We start from the raw sequence: 24,146 nt of genomic DNA, 5'->3' as shown, positions 1-24,146 counted from the left end.
TTAATGCTGATGGATTTTAAACTTCAAATAAATTCATATTTAAACTGACATAATTTTAGTTATTTAGAGGTATATGCAAAAATCTATTTGTTGAGTTGAAAAATCAGGTACATTAGAGGAATGCTTTTAAAAAGAGAACTTTAACTAATACCATGTTGGTCTTGTTATTTATATCACATAATTTATGTTTTGCATTATAAAGAGTAAAAAAATAAATATCATTTATATCTCATATCATTTTATACTTAAGTAACTTCATCAGGTGTTGAATAGTCTCTAATTTTTTAATTTTACGTTAATTTCCTAGGAATTCTACTTAGTAGAATTGGTTACTCTGTTTTGGTAATCTGGTTTGGCAAGACTTGTAGTATCAGAAGTTTTTGAGGTTATTCATCCTTTGCTTTTGCTAACCTGGTTATATCCAGAGAAATTTCTTCTATTGCGAGTTGTGTTTTATTGCATTTTAAATTATGTGTGCATTTACTTCTATCACTCATTAAATGAAAAAGTTATTTTATAGGAAAGACCATATCTTTTTTTTCTCTCTCTCTTCGGTACCTAGCATGCTAAGTATTAAATAAATGTTGTTGAGTGGCCATTTATTAAAACACTGCTTGTCTCCAAAAGTGCATTCTTTCCTTTCAGAGCCTCCTCTAACAGCCATGCAAAATCAACATGAATTAGTCCACATGCGAAATCACAAACCAATACATTTTTGGACTTCACCTCTTATTCTTCCTCTATCGGTAATTTCTAAATGTTCGTGGTCAGAATTTATCAAGACACTTACTAACCCTAACACTCCTTAATTTATCTATGACTCCTCTCACTTTTACATCTCTTTCTAGCCAGCTTGGAAGACTTCTATTAGCATTTTCATTACTATTTTCCTAATATCACTCACAACTTGGCCAACACTGATCACACATTGATCATTATTATAGTTACAACTAGTACCCATTTACCTCGAATCTTACACTAAATTACTTGACCTCTCCTCTTACTTCACAGAGAAAATTAAAGCTGCCACAAGGAGATTCTATAAACGCCTACCCCTCAACCTCAAATCTTTTTTTCATATTTCCCCTTCCTATTATGAAGGAAAAGTATTACTGTATCTAATAATAAACTATATACTAATATAGTACATAAATCTTTGGGTACTTCATTAATTATTTCTTATATCAACCTCTTAATAAAACAACAACTGATAGTTTTCTTGACTCTGAAATGCTTAATTCTATACTAGATAACAGGTCAAATGTAACATTTCAATATAACTTATTCATTAAGTCAATAATATTTACTATATTCATATTAGCTGTCAAATACTGTCTTGCTATAGGAAAACAGCAAAGCTGACACAAACCCTTTTCCTATTACATTCTCATAGCAGGAGAGAAAGTAAAAAAAAAAAAAAAAAAGAATGTAAACCTTATCAAAGGGCGGTAAGTACTAAAGAGGACAACAGTAAGGCTAACAGGTGAATAGGCAGTCTGGAAATGAGGTTAGTGCAGTTTTGAATAGAGTTGTGCCTTAAACTCACACCAAAAATGGTAGCATATGAGTTGAATCCTAAAGATGACAAAGGAGAGAATCAATAAAGATATTTGGAAGGTGTGTTTCCCGGGCACGAGGAAGGGCAAATGAAAAGCTCTGAGGCAGGACAGGGCACCTGCGTGGCTCCACGGTTAAGTGTCAGACTCTTGATTTGCCTCAGGTCATGATCAGGGTTGGGAGATGGAGCCCCAGGTCAGGCTCCCTGCTCAGCAGACAGTCTGCTTGACATTTTCTCCTTCTCTCTCTGCTGCTCTCACGAGCTCTCTTTCTTTCTCTCTACAATAAATAAATATATCTTTTAAAAAAAGGAAAAGAAAAGAAAAGTCCCAAAGCAGGAGAAAGGCTGGTGTGTTTCAAGAAATGGCAAGGGAGCCTGTGTAAGTGAAGTAGAAGGTGAGAGGTGACACATGGAAAGAGTTCAGGTCAAAGAGCAAATGGGTCTCCACTGCAGGAGAGGAGTGATAACATTTTGAATCAGATTTTAAAAGAACAACTCCATTTACTGTGTTGAGAAGAGACTGGAAGGAACACGGGCAGAAGCAGGGAGCAAGCCCAGCAGCTACCACAGTTATCCATGTAAGGGCAACAGTGGCGGAGGCAGTGAGGCTTTGCTGAGATCTGGAATTCTTATAAAGATGTAACCACCACTGATGTGTGATGTAAGGGAAAAGAATTCAAGGATGATCCTAAGATTGTTAACACATAGAATTATCACTTATTTTGTGGGAGAAACTGTGAAGAGCAGTTTCTGGGAGAAGTTTAGGTTTGGGGTTGTTATTACATGCTTATGCATTATCTAAGTGGAAGTAAAAGTACCAAACAAGAAGTAGAAGATATGACTCTGGAGTTTCTAGGACTATCCTGAAGTCCATTTGTGATGTGAAAAAAGAGCATGAAACTGGGGATTTGAATCTGTGTGGATAATCATGGTGGTCTTCCTAGAGGAAATTTTTTTGAAGCTAAAACTTAAATAATAAATGGATTAATTAAATGAAGAACTTGGTGATGGCTGAGATAATTGTAGGCAGAAGGAATTAATGGGAACATGTGATAGCCTGACACTTAACATCAAAAGCAACTGGTGCAACTGAGGAATTAAAACATGGCTAAAGAATTAAGAACTGGGCCACCTGACTGGCTCAGCGGTTAAGTGTCTGCCTTCAGGTCAAAGCGTGATCTTGGAGTCCTGGGTTCGAGTCTGGCATTGGGCTCCCTGCATGGAACCTGCTTCTCCCTCTTCCTGTGTCTCTGCCTCTCTCTCTGTGTCTCTCATGAATAAATAAATAAAATCTTTTAAAAAAAGAATTGAGAACTGACTTTAGAGAACTGTGATATGAGAGGAAATTTATTAACTTTATAGAGTATAATACAAAGTTTGCTCTTCATCTTTAGTTTTTCTTTGATGAGAAACCTTGAAGAGTTTTCTAAAAGCTCAGATAGTTCAGATGTGCATGTCTGAAAAAAAGCTAAATCTGCTTGCATTTTGGAAATTGGTTGGAGAAAAGAAAATTCCAAATAACAACAACAAAAAAACTAGATACAAAAGGATACTTAAAAGGATCAAACAGGAATCTAAGAGATAATAGAGGTGGATATTACTAATATAAAGTGATAAATCCGAGAAATTTCTGGAGACTTTTTTTTTTTTTTTGGTAGAGCCAGTAAATTATTGAATTCGTTTGGCAGTGAAGGAAGGGGAAGAAAGACTAATTCCAAGTTATGTAACCTGGACAACTATTTAAATGTCATTTTTATTTATTCAGCTGGCACATACTTTTGTTAGCTGGAAAGATGAGCTCATTGCTGGACAGGCTGTCTTCTAACAGTATTGAATGTACCTGTATACCTAGTCTAGAGATCAAAAGAGTTGTTTAGGAAATAGTCCAGGACAAATTTATGAACAGCCAGACCTATAAATGACATTTCAAAGTATGAGGGAAAATTTAAAGTGAGGAAAGGAGATGGCCTAAAATAGAAGCCTGAGGAAATCCAATATTAAATGGCATGTAGAGAAAACAGTGTGGGGCAAAGGAGAATTAAAAAAGAACACCTCACTAAAAGGGAAGAAAGGCAAGGAAGCTTGGTGGTAGAGAAGCCAATACTGATGGGTGGCCAGGTTACATAAACACTAAAAGGGACCTTGGCACTTCGGTACTAGGAAGCCACGGGTTATTTTGGCAAGCACAGGTCTCAGCAGAGTGGTAGACATGAAAGGTAGTTAGGTTGAGAAACGCCAAGTAGGTGAGGACATAGAGAAAATGAATAGAGTTGTCTGTCAAGAAGTTCACTTGAAAGAAGAAGAAAAGAAAAAAAAAGGAAAGGAAAAAATAAAAGAGAAAAGAAAAGAAAGAAAAAAGACAAGAAAAGACAGGACTAGACAAGACTTGCTTGTATGGTGGGCAGCATCTACAGAGTGGTAGCTAGAAGATATGAGGTGAAGCTAGTAGGTCACAAGTTTTAGCATGGAAAATAATTGAGCATGATTAAATGCCGATGATAAGACAGTAGATGGAGAAGGGAAGACAGAGATAGAGAAAGGTCATCTTTGGTAACTAAAAGATTCTGAGAAGAAAGAAAGATGAATGGACTCTAGAGACCCTGGTTAGAAGGAGAATCCATGTTATGATAGAGTGATACGACTAGATTTTCAGATTTTGTGGTGGGAAGCAATCAATGAACACTCATTTCTCCATAAGGAAGGAGGTGAGATCGATGGCTAAGAGACAGGAAATTATTACTGAAATATTGTTTAGGCTTGAGAGGGATGTAGAGCTTCTTAAATAGTAATCGAATAGTAATTGAATAGTAATCGAATAGTAACTGAATCGAATAGTAATTGAATAAGAGAGCTAATTGAATAGATATTCTAGGATTGGTGGACATGTTAAGGACCCAGTTGGGGTGGTAGGCATGGATTTACCAGACTGTCGGTAGGTAATTTGAAAGCTGCATTGTCTTTCTGCATACTTTTAGACTCTGTCTAAACAAAACAAAACAAAAAATTGTAAAATGTCAGCAACTTAATCTGTTTGGTAGGGAATCTGATGATAAATCCTGTTAAGGGAATATGATAATAAATCATGTTAAAATTTTCTACCAGAAACTCAAACTTTTGAGGAGTACTTGGGTGGCTCAGTCAGTTAAGTGTCTGCCTTCAGCTCAGGTCATGATTTCAGGCTCCTGGGATCGAGCCCAGTGTCAGGCTTCTCGCTCAGTGTGGAATCTGCCTGTCCCTCTTCCCCTGCCCCTCCCCCTGCTCACTTTCCCTTGTCTCTCAAATAATACAATCTTTAAAAAAAAAAAAAAAAAGGAACTCAAACATTTGAGATTATAATGTCTTAATTAAAAAACATAACAACAACAACAACAACAAAACACCTTTATGGTATATTATTTGAATTACTGATTCAGATTAACATTTTGTATAAAATAAATAATTTTCAGGGATCCCTGGGTGGCGCAGCGGTTTGGCGCCTGCCTTTGGCCCAGGGCGTGATCCTGGAGACCCAGGATCAAATCCCATGTTGGGCTCCCGGTGCATGGAGCCTGCTTCTCCCTCTGCCTGTGTCTCTGCCTCTCTCTCTTTCTCTCTGTGACTATCATAAATAAATTAAAAAAATAATAATTTTCAAAGTATTATTTTTAATAATTTTATTCAAGGTCTTTGATTTTCTTTTCACTATTTTGGTCATTGGAATTAGAATTTTTATAGTTAAGATTAGGAAAGTGAAATCATTTTTTTTACAATATTTCTGAGATATACTAATGTCTTGAATTAACGAAACAATTAGTTTTCACTGGTGATACTTTTTATAATTGGCTTTATGAAGTAATACTCAGGCCAGTAATGATCAGATGCTTGCATAATAGATATTATTTTTCTTTTTTGCATTTTTTTCTTGCAATGATGAAAAATCACTATTAACATTATTTTAAGTATCTCTTGAACATATATGAAATAATTTCTCTAGATACTCTAACTAGAAGTGGAAATCTGTTCATAGTAAATACAAATACTTTACTTCACTAAGTAGTGGTGTGTTGTTTTTCTCAGCAATTTTTTCAATTTCTGTTACCACTAGCCATGTGTGAGAGTTGCCATTGGTCTTTGCCAAGACTTAATTTTGACAGACTCTTGCTTTTTTTTTTTTTTTTTAACCTAGAGGCTGTAGAATCTCATTTTGATTTTAATTTCCTTCTATTATTATTAATGAAATTGAACATTTTTCATATATTTGTTGCCCCCTGTGTTTTCTCTTTTGTGAAGTAGTCATCCAAGTCTTTTGCCCCTTTTTCTGTTGGGTTGCTTGCTTTTTCCTTATAAATTGTTTCATGGAATATTTTGCATCAGTTTGGATATGCATCTTTTGGTAGTTAAATGTGTTGCAACTATTAAAAGAAAATGAAGAAAGCTAAAAGCCTTCTGAAAATTGTGAGAGTTTCTTTATAAAAAAGGAACACACAAACACACATTTAAAAATTCTTGCTGATATCACAGGTTCCTAATATTTGCAATTTAAATGTATTTTGAAGGGTAATGTTCAGTAATTAATTTTTCTTTCTCCTATTAGTGCAATCCTATAGCTAAAGAAGTCAAATCAAAGGAATAATTCAATTTAGTAAACCGTTTTTTGACTATTTTAAGGAAAAGAAAGACTATTAAAATATCTGTAACTCATACAATTTATAAAACATCATGTCTATTGTTAAAATTATCGTCTGTGTAACAGATGTGAATAATATTATCTTGATATTTGGTGCAAAATTAAAATATAGTCTTTATTACTATCAATTTTTGAAAGCTAAACTATAAATATTTGAAACTGACATAGTAAATTATTTAAAAGTTATAATAAAAGCCTATTGTAGGAAAAGTATGGGATTTTTAAAATGTCTTTTTAAGACAGTTAACTTTTAGTATGAAATCAATACAAAATTTGACCAGGTTGTGGTAAAATTAGAATCTTTCTACAAGATTGGTAGAAATATAAAATTTTATAGCAGTAATGGAAAATAGTATGGAAGTGCCTCCGAAAATAAAAATACAACTGCCATATAATCCAACAATCCCACTTCTGGGTGGAGAGCCAAAGATTTGAAATCAGGATCTTGATGAGAGACTCGCATTGCATGTTCATTGCAGCACTATTCACGACAGCCAATATATGAAAACAACCCAAGTGTCCACCGGTTTATGAACAGATAAAGAAAATATGGTATCAATACATGGAATATTATTCAGCTTTTGGGAAGAATGAAGTCCTTCCACTTTCAACAATATAAATAAGCCTGGAGGACATTATACTAAATAAGTCAGTCACAGAACAAATACCGCATGGTTTAGATATTAAGATATCTAAAATAGTCAAATTCATAGAAGCAGAGGATACAATAACAGTTGCCAAGGGTGGAAAGAGGGTTATTGTTCAATAGGTATAAAGTTTCAGTTATGCTAGACTAATACATTCTAGAGACTTTCTTTTCTTTCTTTCTTTCTTTCTTTCTTTCTTTCTTTCTTTCTTTCTTTCTTTTTCTTTTTCTTTCTTTTTCTTTCTTTCTTTCTTTCTTTTTTCTTCTTTCTCTCTTTCTTTCTTCTTTCTTTTTTGCTGAATCACTACCTTGGAGTATTTTATTTTTATTCTTTTAAAGCTTTATTGAAGTATAATTGTTATGCAAAGAACCGCATGTATTTAATGTGTACAATTTGATGAATTCAGACATACGCAAACCATTGTGGCACTATCACCACAATGAAAAGATCAGACGTATCCAGCAACTCCCAGAGTTTTCCTGCGTTCCTTTTTGGGGGGCTCGATGGGTAAGAACACTTACCATGACCTGCTCTCTTAACAACTTTTTTAAGGGCACAATACTGTATTTTTAACTATAAACATCTTGTTATATAGCAGATCTCTAGAATTTACTAGTCTAGAATAACTGTAGTCTCACTTATCTATATTTTGCTTTTGTTGCCTGTACTTTTGGTGTCATATGAAAGAAGTCATTGTCAAAACCAGTCAGTTGTGTTTCTATACAATTGAAAATCGACAATTGAAAAAAATCTCATTTACAGTAACATCAAAAAGAATAAAATACTTAGGAATAAACTTAACCAAGAGATAAAACACTTGTACACTGAAGACTACAAACTTTTTCTTTCTTTTCTTTTCTTTTCTTTTCTTTTCTTTTCTTTTCTTTTCTTTTCTTTTCTTCTTTTCTTTCTTTTCTTTTCTTTTCTTTCTCTTTTCTTTTCTTTTTCTTTTCTTTCTTTTCTTTTCTTTTCTTTTCTTTTCTTTTCTTTTCTTTCTTTTTTTTTTCTTTCTTTCTTTCTTTCTTTCTTTCTTTCTTTCTTTGTACAGAAACTCCATCTGTATTGGCTTTATAAACATCTCTGGGCTGTACATACATATCATACATTGAAGTGAAGGACCAAAGGTGGGATCCCAGCAACACAGCACCTCACTCCCTTTCCCCAAGACCCACCCACTCTGTGCAAACCAAGGTTAACAGCTCCTGCTCCCTCTTCCTCCCAGAAGAAGTCACTGTATGGGAAGAGGGTCAGGGGTCAAGGCTGTAGGAGACAGGAGGGCTTGGTGGGGATGGGTACATATATGTAAGTGCTAGATTCAAACACTGAAGCAAAATAGGCAACTGGTATGGGCAGCAAGCTGGAGCCCAGGCAGGGCAGGGAACCGGAGAGAGGGGCCAGGCTACCCTCCGGGCTCACAATCACAGCTCTGGGCCTTGCCCTCACCGTGGCAGGAGAGACCTGCTCTGGAGTCTCTGCCTACAGCCCAGGGAACTAGGGACAGGGGTGCCACAGGGATCCCAGGGATGGCAAGAAATTAAAGGGGACACAAATAAATGAGAAGATATCCCATGTTCATGGGTTGGAAGATTTAATTTTCTTAAAATGTTCATAGTATCCAAAGTGATCTAGATTCAACATTACCCCATCAAACTCTCAGTGGTATTTGTGTGTGTGTGTGTGTGTGTGTGTGTGTGTAAGCTGGAAAAAAAAATCCTAAAATGCCTATAAAATGACAAAGGTATGTAATAGCCAAAGAAATCTTAAGAAAGAAGAAACAGGAGACATCTCACTTCTTGATTTCAATATATATTATCAATTTATAATAACTAAAACAGTATGGTACTGGAAACACAAACATATAGACCAATGTACTAGAATGGAAAGCCCAGAAATAAACTATACTACTATAATACATGGTCAACTGATCTTTGGCAAAGGTGCCAAGAACACAGAATGGAGAAGGGATAGTTGCTTTAATAAACAGTGTTGGGAAAACTGGATATCTACACACACACATGCGCGCGCGCGCACACACAGAAGAAATGGAATTCGACCCCTAACTTACACCATGTACAAAAATTGTCTCAACATGTATTAAAGACTTAAACATATAATGTTTGTCCTTCTCCAATTGACTTACTTCACTCAGCATAATACCCTCCAGTTCCATCCACGTTGAAGCAAATGGTGGGTATTTGTCATTTCAAATGGCTGAGTAATATTCTATTGTATACATAAACCACATCTTCTTTATCCATTCATCTTTACATTCTCATTCATTTGGGGAATATAAATAATAGTGAAAGGGAATATAAGGGAAGGGAGAAGAAATGTGTGGGAAGTATCAGAAAGGGAGACAGAACATAAAGACTCTTAACTCTGGGAAACGAACTAGGGGTGGTGGAAGGGGAGGAGGGGGTGAATGGGTGATGGGCACTGAGGGGGGCACTTGATGGGATGAGCACTGGGTGTTATTCTGTATGTTGGCAAATTGAACACCAATAAAAAAAATAAATTTATTATAAAAAAGAATAAAATAAAAAAGAAAAAGAAAAAAGAATATTTAATCTAAAAAAAGATTTAAACATAACTGAAACTATACAACTTCTAAGAGAAAGCATAGAGGAAAAGTACAATTTCTTTTAAATTATAAATGTATGAAGGTCTCTATCATGTAATCATGAGAAATAATTCCTCTAATTAAATTCATAAAAAGGAAGATATAGGATTTTCATCTTTTTTTACTAACCTAATGATGATATTTTTCCCTGCATGAATAAAAGATAACCCTCAATTATTAGCATTTACATATTAACATTACATATAAGTTCATCGTATTGACACATCATAAATAACCTATGCATTTGAAAACATATATAACTTAGCAGTGAATCAATTCACAATCCATGTCCTTTTTATTTTGATTAATAATAGAAAATATTCATAAAGAATGAAGAGTTTATTATTGTAAGTAGCTAACTTTAGGATTCTGCCCTTTATGCTAAAATGTAAGAAATTTATTTATTTATGTGTCTATTTATTTTTTGTCATTGGGATGACAAGTCCTAGAGTGATACCAATTATCTTAATACAACCTTGGTATATGATGATATTCCCTGGAGTCCATTAACATTAACATGCCCTGATTTGACTTTATTTTTGTGTGTTTCATATGAATAGAATGTGATTCATTAATATGTTTCTAGTTAAAATTAGAAAAATTATGGGATGAATGTTTAGCTAGTTGCTAACTCAGGATTTTTCTGAAACTGCTTAAATTATCTCATTTTAATGGCATTAAACTACCTTCCAATGTCAAAATAATTATAGTAATATTTTATAATAATAATATTTTGGTCACTTACCATGATACAGGCATTATATTAAGGGCTTTACTTATAGAGCTTGTTTACTACTCAGAATTCTCTGAGGTATTCTGATATCATAAATTGTTATTTCTATTTTCGACATGTAAAATCTGAGATTGATATAGTAACATGCAGTAGTATACAGCAATAAATGTTAGATAGTACTCAGAGACTTAAATCTTAAGAAATTCCTTACTGAATTATTAAAAATATTCAAAAAAAATCACCTTAGTCTAAAAAATATTTTTAATCACCTGGTGATAAAGTAAGGAAAAATAAATATTATAATTCTCTGTGATTTTGTAAACTAGCAGATCTGTTAGTGCTTGGATCATCTAATTCCAAATTTTAAAATTTAAATTTTATTATCACAAAGGTAGATTTTCTTCATAATAAATGCATACTTACATGTCTTTTGAAAATAAGATTTTTCACCATATAAAAATAAAGTTGAAAGGTAGCAAATGAAAATTCATTGCAAATAAAATGTCTACTACAGCATGCAAAGTTTAAACTTGGAAAAACAATTTTTAAATCTATTTGGCAGACACTTGGGTGGCTCAGTGGTTGAGCATTTGCCTTCGGCTCAGGGTGTGATCCTGGGGTCCTGGGATCGAGTCCCACATCGCGCTCCCTGTGTGGAGCCTGCTTCTTCTTCCTCTGCCTGTGTCTCTGCCTCTCTCAGGGTCTCTCATGAATAACTAAATAAATAAAATCTCTAAAAATATCTCTTTTGGAATATATATCCTCACAACTTACCCAACTGAATTATTTCTTTCTATAAGTTACATTTTAGAGCATGACAAGTATTACATTTCAATACTTTGTTAAATGATTAAGTTTATACATTCATAAAACACGGTAGTCATTAAAATGATATACTATCCTACTGAAATTAAAAAAAAAAACACAAGCCTGTTTTCCTGTTTTTGTTTTTTCACAAAATAGAATTCCAAATATTGAAGTGAAACCCTTTTGGCAAAAATCTGAAATGAAAGCAATAATTTAGGGTATAAGTTTTACTTCATTTATGAAATAAAAATGTAGAATATGCATTTTGGTAACTTTTATACATTACTATGTGCATTAAATATTCAACAAATGCTTATTAAACCACGATATTGAGTCAAAAGCTGTGCAAAGAACTGGGGACATAATGCGAATAAAAAGTCTTTCTTTCCCACCAGACCTTAAATTCTGAGACCAGTGGAAAAGATCAACAGTCTTTTAAAATATAATGTGAAAAAAGGACATGAGAGGAAAAATGCATGATATTTGGGGAATACACTAAAATATAACAAAGGGAGATGGAAAGGATAGGAACGTTATCTTGAAAGAAATGCTGACACAGCTGAGACCTGAAATCTCTATGGTATTTGCAATGAAAAGTGAATTGTAGGAAGAGTGAATGGTTTCAACAAAATGCTAAGCCTGTATTAAGAAAGCACAAGACAATCATGGAAATGAAAGTAATTCTGTATGTATATATATATATATACAGGCAGAGGGAGAAGCAGGCTCCATGCAGGGAGCCTGACGTGGGACTTGATCCCAGGTCTCCAGGATCACACCCCGGGCGGAAGGCAGAGCTAAACCGCTGGGCCACCAGGGCAGCCCTGTGTATATTTTAAGATCAAGTAAATAAAGTTAGGAAATTTTCTCTCCTCCAGGGTTTCTCCTGAAGGAGAGATTAGACATTGTGTAATATTAATGATATCTCATTATACTAATAACTGGGCACATCACTGATAGTACTGGATATGCAGCTAGAACAAATTAACATAAACATGATGTAACGTGGAAGAACAAAGTATGTTTTATTATACTTTTACCAATCAACCTAAAATGACTAAGTTCATAGACCAAATCCTATTTGATTTGCCGCACAGATTCAAGCAAAGAATCTGGACCACAGTAAAAGCAAGTCAGAGTAAGTGACAGGTATTTTCCCAATATACTCATGATTATGGGAGGCATAAAGTACAAAATGGTCAACATATGAACACAGGAAACAGAAAAGAGAAACTGAGTGCTCTGTGTACTATTCTGGACAAAACTCAATGAGATTAGAACTTTTCTTTCACTGGAAGTGGGTCTAGGAAGGCAAAAACTTGATGTGTCAGTGTCTAGGAATGACATTTCTCAGGGTGTGTGGCAAGGGGAGAAGGTGACTGAAGTAATTTGCACAGAGGTCATCAAGGATCATTCACACAGAATTCCGAAGTCTTCCACATAAGAGGACTTATGAGACTTTAAAGAAAGGAAATGATTCAGGTTGTAGAGTCCTGTTGAACAAAGAAAAATGATCATGAATTTTATGAGACAAAGGTAGCTAGATGGAGATACAGATGGAGAACATGGGTATCAAAAAATCAGAGCTGGAAAAGAGTAGACAAGGCAAGTAGAGAAGTGAGCCACAGAGGGATGGAGGTAGTGGTGGTGGTTAAAAATCAGAGCTTCTCTATTTGGATCCAGCTATTTTCTAGATTGAGAGATGCAGATTTGTTCTTTGGCTGCCAGAGAAAAGCCATTTTCTTCAGAGCTCTTGACATAATGAATTGTAGGGAGTAGATACAGGGAGAGATAGGGAGAGGCAATATGTATCTCTTAAGGCTGGCAAATGGTGAAAGTCCCATTGGTTATGATCTATTCTCTCAGCCCTGGGGCCATGTGCAGCCCAGTGGGGTGTTTAATATGTGTGTACACTGGTTTCATATAGATATGACATGTGCTTTCTCAAAATAAAAATCCAGACAAGCATATTTCCTCAAGAACATTAATAACAGATAATAGAAAATGAATACCAAGAATATATTTATTATAATTTTATAATTATTAGATTTAAGTTAGATTATTCATTTTTCTCTTATAAATTTTCCATTTACTCCTTGCTCTCCTTGTTTTTGAGTTTCAAATAATGAAAGAAAACAAGAAACAAAATGGATGATATAATATGGAAATATAAGCAGACTATTCAACAGAGACGTGTGTTTTTTCATTATTACATATAATTGCTGGTGACAAATAAACTTCCCAGCCAACTTCTCAAATGTTTGGAGTTAGTGGTTCCACCCTGAATGAGACATGCCCACTAGTGAGAGGAGCATATGCAAACTGGACACTGGGAAATTATTTATTTTGATTTGGCTGTCACTGCTTAAGAATTGGCTTAGACTCAGACTCTATTTTCATTTCACCACAAAATAAAACCATTATCTTAGCATTACAGCTTAATTTATTGGTTATTCCATTGGGGGTCAATGAATTAATAATAAGGGACTTAATCGGGTAAAGTCAGTGTGAAAACAATGTCAGGGGAAAATCACCAAACCAATGGCTCTAAGGGGGAAATAACAAAACTAAAAACTTGTGGGTGCTTAATAAAATCTGAATTTAAAATGACATCTAACATCAACATAGTAAAAAAATAACTTGACCACAAAATACAATCTCTATATGGTATTTATAACAATACAAGTTGAGGCACCTGGGTGGCACAGTCAGTTAAGAGTTTTGACTCTTGGTTTTGGCTCAGATGGTGATCTCAGGGTCATGAGGTCAAGCTGCACGTCAGGCTCCCTGTTCAGTGGGGAGTCTGCTTGAGAATTTCTCTTTCTCTGCCCCTCCTACTCATGCATGCAAGTACACACTCTCTCTCTCTCAAATAAATAAATCTTTACAAAAATACAAGTTGATGATAATAAACCAGTAAGATGGGAGCCAGAGTGGCTCAAGGGTTGAGCATCTGCCTTCAGCTCAGGGTGTGATCCCAGGGTCCTGGGATGGAGTCCCACATCGGGCTCCCCACAGGGAGCCTGCTTCTCTGTCTCTGCCTCTCTCTGTGTCTCTAATGAATAAATAAATAAAATCTTTTTAAAAAATAAAATAGACCAGTAAGATTAGAAATTTTATGTTATAACATTGATAAAACTATTATAATACATAATTTCAAAGAAGAATGCAGAAAGTGATGCTAGTAATGACTAAGTAGAGATTATCTACTATACTAAAATAGGACAAATTTTGTCTTAGTACATCATGTAATAAACACATTATTGGAATTTATAGTTAATAAGGAGCAAATATCTCCATGTCTAGTATGTTACACCGTTTTATGTCTTCTACTTAAGGCCAAAAATATTTTTCTAATATCATATAAAATATGTATTTTAAAGGATTAAAATATTATAACTCAATATAAAATCTTTTAACTGAATAAAATCTTATAACTCCATTATTCTTTAGTACATATTCTTAATATTTTGATACCAGTTAAAATTCTATTTTCTTAAAATTTCAGACATAGATTGTAATAAATCTGTGCCTTTAAAGTGCAAGTGTTCTTCGCTTATATATATTTTTAAGTAAATAACCATAAAATTACTTTGTTCCTATCCTTACATCTTTTGTTGTCATTAAAAGGGCCCAAAACTTTAATAAATGTACATTTAATAAGTACCCACCATGTCCCAATTATTCGATTGTCCCCATGAGCTGTGGTCAAGAATAACACATAAAAATTAGCAGAAATAAAAAAAGAACTAATATCAAATTTTGTGGCATTGATTTTATGGGATACCAGAATTCAGTGAAAGAGAGATCTGTGTTTGCTGGAGACAGAGCAGGTTTCATGGTAAAGATAGATTTAAATCTTTGGCACAAAAATATAGGGGTAATTGCATGGGCCACTGTGAAGAACAACATGAAGCAGGTTAAAACAAGTTTAAACTTGACCAAATAAACTTAACTCAATATTTATGTATCCCCCTGACAGATGTAGGATAGAACTTTTCTTTTGTATGTATTATATATACTATGAAGTCTATATAGTATATGTGCACAGGTATCTATCCTGTATTTATCTTTATATGTATATGTTGTGAATATGCATATGTGAACATATATACTATGTGACATACATGCATACTGGCCCCAAAAGTCCTGAAAATATAATTGACTCTTTCTCTAGACCCAGAAATCTAGAACTCAACCAACAAATTAGACCAACAATCTAGGAAAATAGTTGACTCCTTTTAGAGAAAATCTTGCTCCTGTCCCCCCCTCCTACCCTCCCCTCTGCTCTGCACCACCCTCCATTTTTCCTTTGAGAAAAGCTGAAAAGTGTGATGCCAGGATTATATTGTATGTCCCATCCTTTCTGATGCTACATTGAAGCTGTCATGAAAGAACTTACTCCAAAGGTTAGTAAAAGATTTTAACAGGCAGGCAGCATTTCTAAAGGGCCTAGCAATCTACCTGGTGTGAGAATAACTGTGAACGAAGTAAGCCTTACAAATGTTCATTCTGAAATAATTACACGTATGTTATCATTCTCTGGAATTGGACACAGATCTGCTTTGGTTACTTAGTTTTATTTTTTTTTAAGATTTTATTTATTTATTCGTGAGAGACAGAGGGGGAGGGAGAGAGAGGGAGAGAGAGAGAGAGGCAGAGACACAGGCCGAGGGAGAAGCAGGCTCCATGCAGGGAGCCCGATGTGGGACTCGAACCCAGGATCCTGGGATCATGCCCTGGGCTGAAGGCAGATGCTCAACCGCTGAGCATCCCAAGTTTTCATTTTGTTGCTTTCATATTAGTAAATGTAATAGTATAAATCTGATAAAACAGGTTTAAACTTGAGATTGCCCATTTGATGATAAATGGATGGACAAAATTTATATTCACAAGGAATCACACACATTGAGCTTCAAACATGATTTTGAAATATCGAATGTAAATGGAAAAGGTAGCATCTTACTCAGTCTCAGAAGGAATGAGACAGGGAAAGAGACAGATGGAGAGAGATGAATTTCCTGAGGACAACAGTTTGAATGGTTATTTTCATATACAAATATTTTATAATAATTGCAAGTAACATGAAACTCCCTCATCAGCAGACCAGTGTTTTGTGTTTCCTGAAACAATTGGAACCACAGTCATAAACACTATTTCACCTCTTGCCTGGCTTGTGTCCATTTGGAGACACAGACAGGTATTCATAAGGCTCTGAGATCTGGAAAAACTAAGCAGAAAAACTGTTTGGCAGAGCCTCAAATTCTCTTTTTTATTGTTTTTCAAAGAACTGAACCTCAACTTTAAAGCCATATTTGTGGCAAAGAGAGTTTAATCTATACCATATAGAATTGCTTATTCTAGAAGCAGTTCATCCAAATATTAATTCATGGTGATTTTTTTTATATCCAAAAGGCCAAACATTTGATTTTGATAGTATCATTTTGTTTTTGTGAATGGCAAAATTATTTATTAAAAAAAAAACCCAAACCTCCTGACATTGGGTTTTTTAAAACCAAGCAAAATTTTCTGCAGTATGGAGGTAATATGTATCCTAGCCACACTGCTTAGCATATCTGGTGAAAGTCATGGCATATGTAAATAAGTCATAGCATATATATACAACCATCATCCAGTAACTATTAATAATAGTAACTATTAATTTTCTATTACTGAAAAAATATACCAAAGTATTAGGTTTCTTTTCAGAGAAAAAGAAAACTTTGTAATTAAACTTGAGATGAAAGAGAATATAGATGTTTCAAGAATATTCTCCCCCCTGCATTTGTAAATGAAAATTATATAGAGTACTTTGAAAAAATCATCAGAAATCCTAACCAGAAGGTATAATAAAGTTGAGCTGTCTTTAAAGTTCCTTGTGGTTTCTTTTGTTATTTTTCAGGGGCAGGAGGAGGGTTGATAAGTACTCTGTTCTTCAGTAGTAAAGTACAAATTACCTCAACTTTAATTATTTTGATTTAAAGTCTAAATTTTGTATCCTTTACTCAGCTCAGGATTTTGAAACTACAGGAATGATTAGCTCTTGTTTTAATATTGTTACTTTCCTTTGCACAACTTTCTTAGAAAATGCTTTTGAGGCTCATTCAAACTTTCTTGGCATTTGACTTTTCCATTTTTCTCAGTCATTTATTAGCATCTGGAAATGTTTAGGTACAAAAATAAAATTAGCAAGATAATGTTTCTAATGTTATAGGTTTTAAATACTGGATAATAAGCAGATAGTTGCTAATAATTGAATCAGATGATAAAGAAAATCTGATGAATGCATGGATCGATCAAATTTTTGCATCGCATGGCTGTTCAATTTTACTTTAAGTGCTAATTTTTGAGCTCCCTAGCAATAACCTCCCTCCATTTTTTTTAAATTGGAGTATATAGTTGGCCCAACTTTTGATCAGAAAAAGGTCATTGTATGACATTTTTCCTTTAGCAGCACCATTAGAATATATTTTATTAGCCAAACTTCAACTAATGGGGATTTAGTGATTTTCACTATGTCCTTATCCTGATGTGTTTTCTCCTCTCCATTTGGTTTCTGCTCATTTATTCCTCAGTTCTGTGATTGATCTTTCTTATTCCCTTTACTTGCTCTCTTTCTTGCGCCTTGTAACAAAAGTTTGGTTTTAACCTTTCTTACCCATTTTTTTTTCCACCACGCAATTTTCTTAGACTACACTATTCTTTCACATTGGCTTTCTCTACTACATATAGGTTATGAAGCCCCCAGCCCACTCCCAGCATAAGAAGAAGCTCTCATAACCTCCAAAGACTCTCAGTATCTTCTTCAAGCACAATAATAATTTCTAACTAAACTTCTTCCTCATTTTGCCCTCCAAATTCACTTTCCCCACTACATTCTCTTGGCCCAGAAGAATCACTTTCCTTTTTTGGATTACCCTAAGAAATGAAATTATGCTTGATTTGCTCTGGGCAGGACCTCTCCCTCAAAATGCTTGCTTATAACACTATTTCCATCCTTACTTTATATAAACCATAGCAGAAATACAGGTTTATGTATTTCTCAATAGAATTTAACTTGAAGAGAAAAGCTATTTGTTCATTGCTGCATTTGGAGCTCTTAACTCACAGCAAATATTAAATGCAAAAAGGTATTTGTGGGAAAAATGGATAAATTTTATGTTTATCATCATTTGGACTGTTCAGATCCATAGTGATTCCATACTCAGCTAGTAAAATGTGAAATTACTTCCAAATATATGGGAAGCTAACCAAAATTGTAGAAAACTAAACATCAGTGTTCAGTTCATTTATTCTTTTAATGATCATGATTAATATTGAGCAGCAAGTTACTTATTAAATTAATGAGGAAAATATTTTACTTTTTAAAAGATTTAATTAATTTATTTAATTGAGGGGGAAGGAGAGCACATGAGCAGGAGGGAGAGGCAGAGAGAATCTTAAGCAGAATCTCAAGCAGACTCTGTGCTGGGCAGGGAGCCCCACCGGGGCTTGATCTTATAACCCTGAGATCATGGCCTGAGCCAAAATCCTGAGTTGGATGCTTAACTGACTGAACCTCCCAGGATCCCCTTGAGGAAAATATTTTAACATATTTTTTATTTTATTTTCTTTATTTTATTTATTTATTTATTTTATTTATTTATGATAGTCACAGAGAGAGAGAGAGGCAGAGACATAGGCAGAGGGAGAAGCAGGCTCCATGCACCGGGAGCCCTATGTGGGATTCGATCCTGGGTCTCCAGGATCGCGCCCTGGGCCAAAGGCAGGCCCTAAACTTGTGCGCCACCCAGGGATCCCTATTAACATATTTTTTAAAGTATGGTTGATATATGACATATTACACTCAAAGTGTTCATTTGATAAGGTCTAACATATTATACAGCTGCAGAACTATCACCACATCAATAAATCTGTCACACCCAAAAGTTTCCCCCAGCCTTTTTTTTTTTTTTATTGGTGTTCAATTTGCCAACATATAGAATAACACCCAGTGCTCATCCCATCAACTGCCCCCCTCAGTGCCCGTCACCCAGTCACCCTCACCCCCCGCCCACCTCACCTTCCACCACCCCTAGTTCGTTTTCCAGAGTTAGGAGTCTCTCATGTTCTGTCTCCCTTTCTGATATTTCCCACTCATTTTTTCTCCTTTCCCCTTTATTCCCTTTCACTATTTTTTATAGTCCCCAAATGAATGAGACCATATAATGTTTGTCCTTCTTTGATTGACTTATTTCACTCAGCATAATTCCCTCCAGTTCCATCCACGTCGAAGCAAATGGTGGGTATTTGTCATTTCTAATGGCTGAGTAATATCCCATTATATGTGTAGACCACATCTTCTTTATCCACTCATCTTTCGTTGGACACCGAGGCTCCTCCCACAGTTTGGCTATTGTGGACATTGCTGCTATAAACATCAGGGTGCAGGTGTCCCGGCGTTTCACTGCATCTGTTTTTGTCCCCCAGCCTTTTTGTAACTTTTTTCAACTTCCACTCTCAGACCACTGTTGTTACATTTTTTCCTCACTATGTATTATTCCATATTTTCTAAAACTTAATAAAAATAAAATCATACATTATGTATTCATTCGATTTCTTTCATTCAGTACAATTATGTTGAAATAATGTTATTGCATATAGCAATGGCTCATTCCTTTTTAATTCTTCGAAGTATCCTACTATAGGAGGATACTACAATTTGCTTACCCACTCACTCTTTGATGGACATTTGAGTTGTTTGCGTTCTCAGGCTCTTATGAATAAATTTGCTACGGCCCATCTTGTATAAGCCTTTTTATGTACATATGTTCTCATTACTCTTAGATAAATTCTTAAGAGTGGGATGACTGGATCACAGGCCAAGTCTATGTTTAATTGTATAAGAAAGTGTCAAAATGTTTTCCAAAATGAATGTTACCATTTTAACTTCCAGCAATGTATGAGAATTCCAGTTGTACATCCTCACCAATACTAGTATGATCAGTCTTTATAACTTTAACATTTAATAGATGTGTAATGGTAACTTATTGTGCTTTTAATTTGCATTTGCCTAGCAACTAATGATCTGGACATCTTTTAATGTGCTTTTGACATACATATACTTTATTTGATGAAGTGTCTAAATGTTATAAAGAAATCAAAACAAATGAATCATGAATATACATGCCACCATGAATGAGTCTCAGGATGTCCAATAATATAAATGAAACACAAAGAAGAGTATACTGCATAATTCTATTTTTTTTCAAGTCCAAAAACAAGAAATCTAGTCTGTGGTGATTAAAAATGAGGATAATCATTGACTTTGGGGCCTTTCCTAAAAGGAGGCATGACTAAGTTTTTTCGGGCTACCATTATACTCTATTTCCTGATATGTGCGGGAGTTACACAGGTTTTACTTTTCGTTTTATTTTTGACAGTTTATCATACTTTTCACTTATTATTTGCTAACTTTTACATATGTGTGCTACATTCAATAAAAAGTTTAATTTAAATAATACATTAAATGATAATAATTTTAAAATTACTTTATCTTAACAACAAAACAAAAGCAATAACAACAGCAACCAATACCTTTACTAAATATTTATTATGTATCAGGTTCTATACTAAATAGAAAGCTAAGAAAAATAGGAAGGGTGAGAAGTGGTAGGACCAAAATACTTTTATTCATAGAAAGTGTTTAGATCAGGTTTTATAAATGAGAAAAATGTCTTTTACTTAGTATTTGCTTTCAGAAGGTATCATGCATTGGAAATATTGAAGTCCACTGTGCCATGTGTCAAGAAGTTCAATGGTTAACTATAGTATGATGTGCAAATAGGAATACAAATGAAATTAGGAAAAATAAACTAGAAGCATTAAGAAATCATGGGGTTCCTGATCCAATCATGTGGTGGCTAGATCACCTGAGCGGCCAACTTTTGATTTCATCTCAAGTCATGATCTCAGGGTTGGTGGATTGAGCCCTGTGTCAGGCTCACAAACAATGGGGAGTGTGAGATTCTTGGTCTCTCCCTCTCTCTCTGCTCCTTCCCCCACTTGCACTCTCTCTCTATCTCAAAATAAATAAATCTTTTAAAAAAAGAAATATTAAGAAATCTGTGTAAGGAAATAATTGGCTCTTACTGAAGGTAAGAGTTTGTGGGGTTTTTTTTGTTTGTTTGTTTGATTTTTTTTCTTTGAATGTTGTCAGAAGTTTTACATTACAGTGATAGCCAAGACACAAAGGATGCTTTTGCAAACATCAAATTTACTTTCCTAGTTTTCTTTAAAAAAAAACAAAAAACAAAAAACAGTGCATTTTCATTAGGTGAGGGATAAATGACAAATAATTTGCATGTTTTTGTTTTGAAAAGTAAATTCAGAGTGGATATCTTCACTAAACTGATTGATCATAGATAATTGTCAGATTAAAACTGAACATTTAAAGTAACACCTTTCAAATTCACCTGCTTTTCTACATTAAAAGAAATTAAAAATAAAATAAACCTGACTATGATTTATCATTTAAATAGACAAAACTATTTTGGTGAGATATCATAAGACTTCATTCATTTACCATTTTTGTTAGTACGTTGTCATGGATAAAACACATCAGTTCATTAGAACATTACCTAGATGAGAACATTCTTGTGCAAATCTATTGATATGTACACATAGGCAATTCTATTAGGTTTTCAACCTGGAAGTAAATCTGAGTCAGAGTATATGTATATTCAACTTTAGTAGATTCTGCTAAGCAATTTTACCAAGCTGAATGTACTGGAAATAAATGTTAAACAAATACTAACTCTATGTTAAACAAATACTAACTCTATATATCCTCCCTAGGATCCAGTGGGGAAGCAGAAAAGTAAATAACGATTTCAGAGTATGTTGATAAGCACTGCAAAAGAGGTTAACAACAGAGTGCTAAGTACTACAATGTGTGTATGTGTACATATATGCACATAAAAATATGTTGAAACTTGTAAAATAATATATTATTATTATGACCTTAGAATATTACTGCTTCTGTGTTGTAAAATAAATGAAAATCTGAAACTCAAATAATTGACTCTCATGAGAAAAAGTAATATTTAGTTTTATTTAGGAATTTGCTGAACAATGCCCTAAATGCCATTTGCTTGAAGTCTAGAATAGTAAAGTTGATTCCAGATGTTCAGCCTTACTGAAGTATTTTCAGTTTTCTTAAAGAGCTAAGGTCTTTCTTGCCCCTCTGTCTGATTTAGATACCGATTCTCCTGGCATCCTTGATTATAGAAATCACCACACCTTACTTGTCAGAAGGACAAACCATGTCAGGAGTCTGCATGTACTAATTACAGAAAATTTTCCTGATCCAGGCATCTGTCTGTCCCTGACATGCCTTGGAATAAGTGGTTTTCTGTGTAAGTATTGAAAGGTGGATTACTGAAACTATTATTTCTTGGGACACAAGGAATTTTTGGTGTGTGATAACACTTAATGAAAGTTAGATTTGAAAAATCACCTCAGTCATATTGCAACAAGCTACCCAAACGTGGAAAATCAGCAATACCTGGAGGTAATGAGTAGGGCCCACTGGACAGCAGGGAAGAGTCAGCAGTTACAAACATATTTCTTTGAGCTGTCTCAATTATGTGGATCCCAGCCAAGGACATCAGGCCTCTGTTTTAGCACTGATAACAAGGAGAGTCTAGATGCATCCCAAACTAAGAAGAGAGGTTGCACAGAGGGCAGCAGTTCCAGGGATTTTCTGTGTGACACATCTGATGTATCACCTGCATGATGCCATAAGCAAACATGAGAATTACTGATCAAGGAACAATGTAAGGAATCTTAGTTATGAAGGAAGGGATCATGTTTTGCTTGCCATTGTATTATTTAAACTTTCAATACAGGGTACATTGTAGTTACTTAACATGCATTTGATGAATAACAGAGTGAACAAATTTCCTAGTAAAAGAAAAAAGTCTATAGTAGAGTCAACATCAAGTTGAATGAGTTAAGTAGGGGTCTCGAGAAATATACTGAAGTTGTGTGCACGTAATGGTGTGTATAGCAATGACTGTGTGTGCACATGTGTATATAAAATCATTTTTAAATACACTCATAATGTATTAGGGCTAGATGGCCCTTATGAAGTTCATATCATGGATCTAAGGCCCAGGGAGGAATGTGAGTGGCGCCAAGTCACACAATTAACAACTAACGAGTGCTGGGTTGGTGAGTTTAGAATTTTTGGCTTCCAGTTATATTGTTTTTTTTTTTTTACTAGACAATGATGCTTCCTTGGGGGTTATAATAGCAAGTACTGGGGAATGTAATATCCTAGTATTTTAATATTATATCTACATCTGGGTATATTATAATAGAAATTCTGGAGCAAAATAAAAAAATAGAGGTAAAAGTAAAGATCCATGAAAATAATGAAAATTCTATAATGACATCAATTAAAAAGTACTGAATTATTGCATCTAAAAATAATACATTGAATATGAATATATTGTCTTTATAAATAGACTAATTCATAAAAATTATTTCCAATGAAATCTTATACTAAATAAAGCATATTTACTATCCTATACCATATGTTCACCATTTATACATACTACTAAAAACATAATTTTCATTCTTTTATAATGCAATATTTTTTTAAGTACAGAATTTACTACATAGCAGATACTTTTCTAAGTACCAGTCCTCATGTCAACTCTGAGGAAGGGAAAGGAATTTATCTGAGGGTTCTTCCTGCCTTTTATCTGTCACTGGTCAAATTTATCTCCTTAGGTATTGAAACTCTAGTTCTTCAAGATGAAGCTCATATCCCAAGGAAGCTCTTCATCTGAGTCTCAAAGTTGTGGGAGGAACCCAGTCCTCCTCTTTTGCTCTTTCATAGTAGACTCTTAGTGCTGGGTCAGCTGTGATTTCAACAGAAACAAAGGGAGCTGTTTGGTAGCTTCCATGCCTACCAGGGGAGGAAGAGACAGACAGCAAAGAGATAAAGTGATTCTCAGAAAGCAAGGGTCAAAATAAATGTGGAGAAGGGGGATAAAAGAAAAAAGCCTAGTCCAGTCAGAAAAAGGTATCATTTTATACAGATGAGGCAATAGTAGCATTCAGAAGTT

This window comes from Canis lupus, chromosome 18 (genome assembly GCF_003254725.2).
Source record: "Canis lupus dingo isolate Sandy chromosome 18, ASM325472v2, whole genome shotgun sequence".
NCBI lineage: Eukaryota > Metazoa > Chordata > Mammalia > Carnivora > Canidae > Canis > Canis lupus.
The sequence above is the reverse complement of the archived record's forward strand: the minus strand, read 5'-3'. Positions refer to the sequence as shown.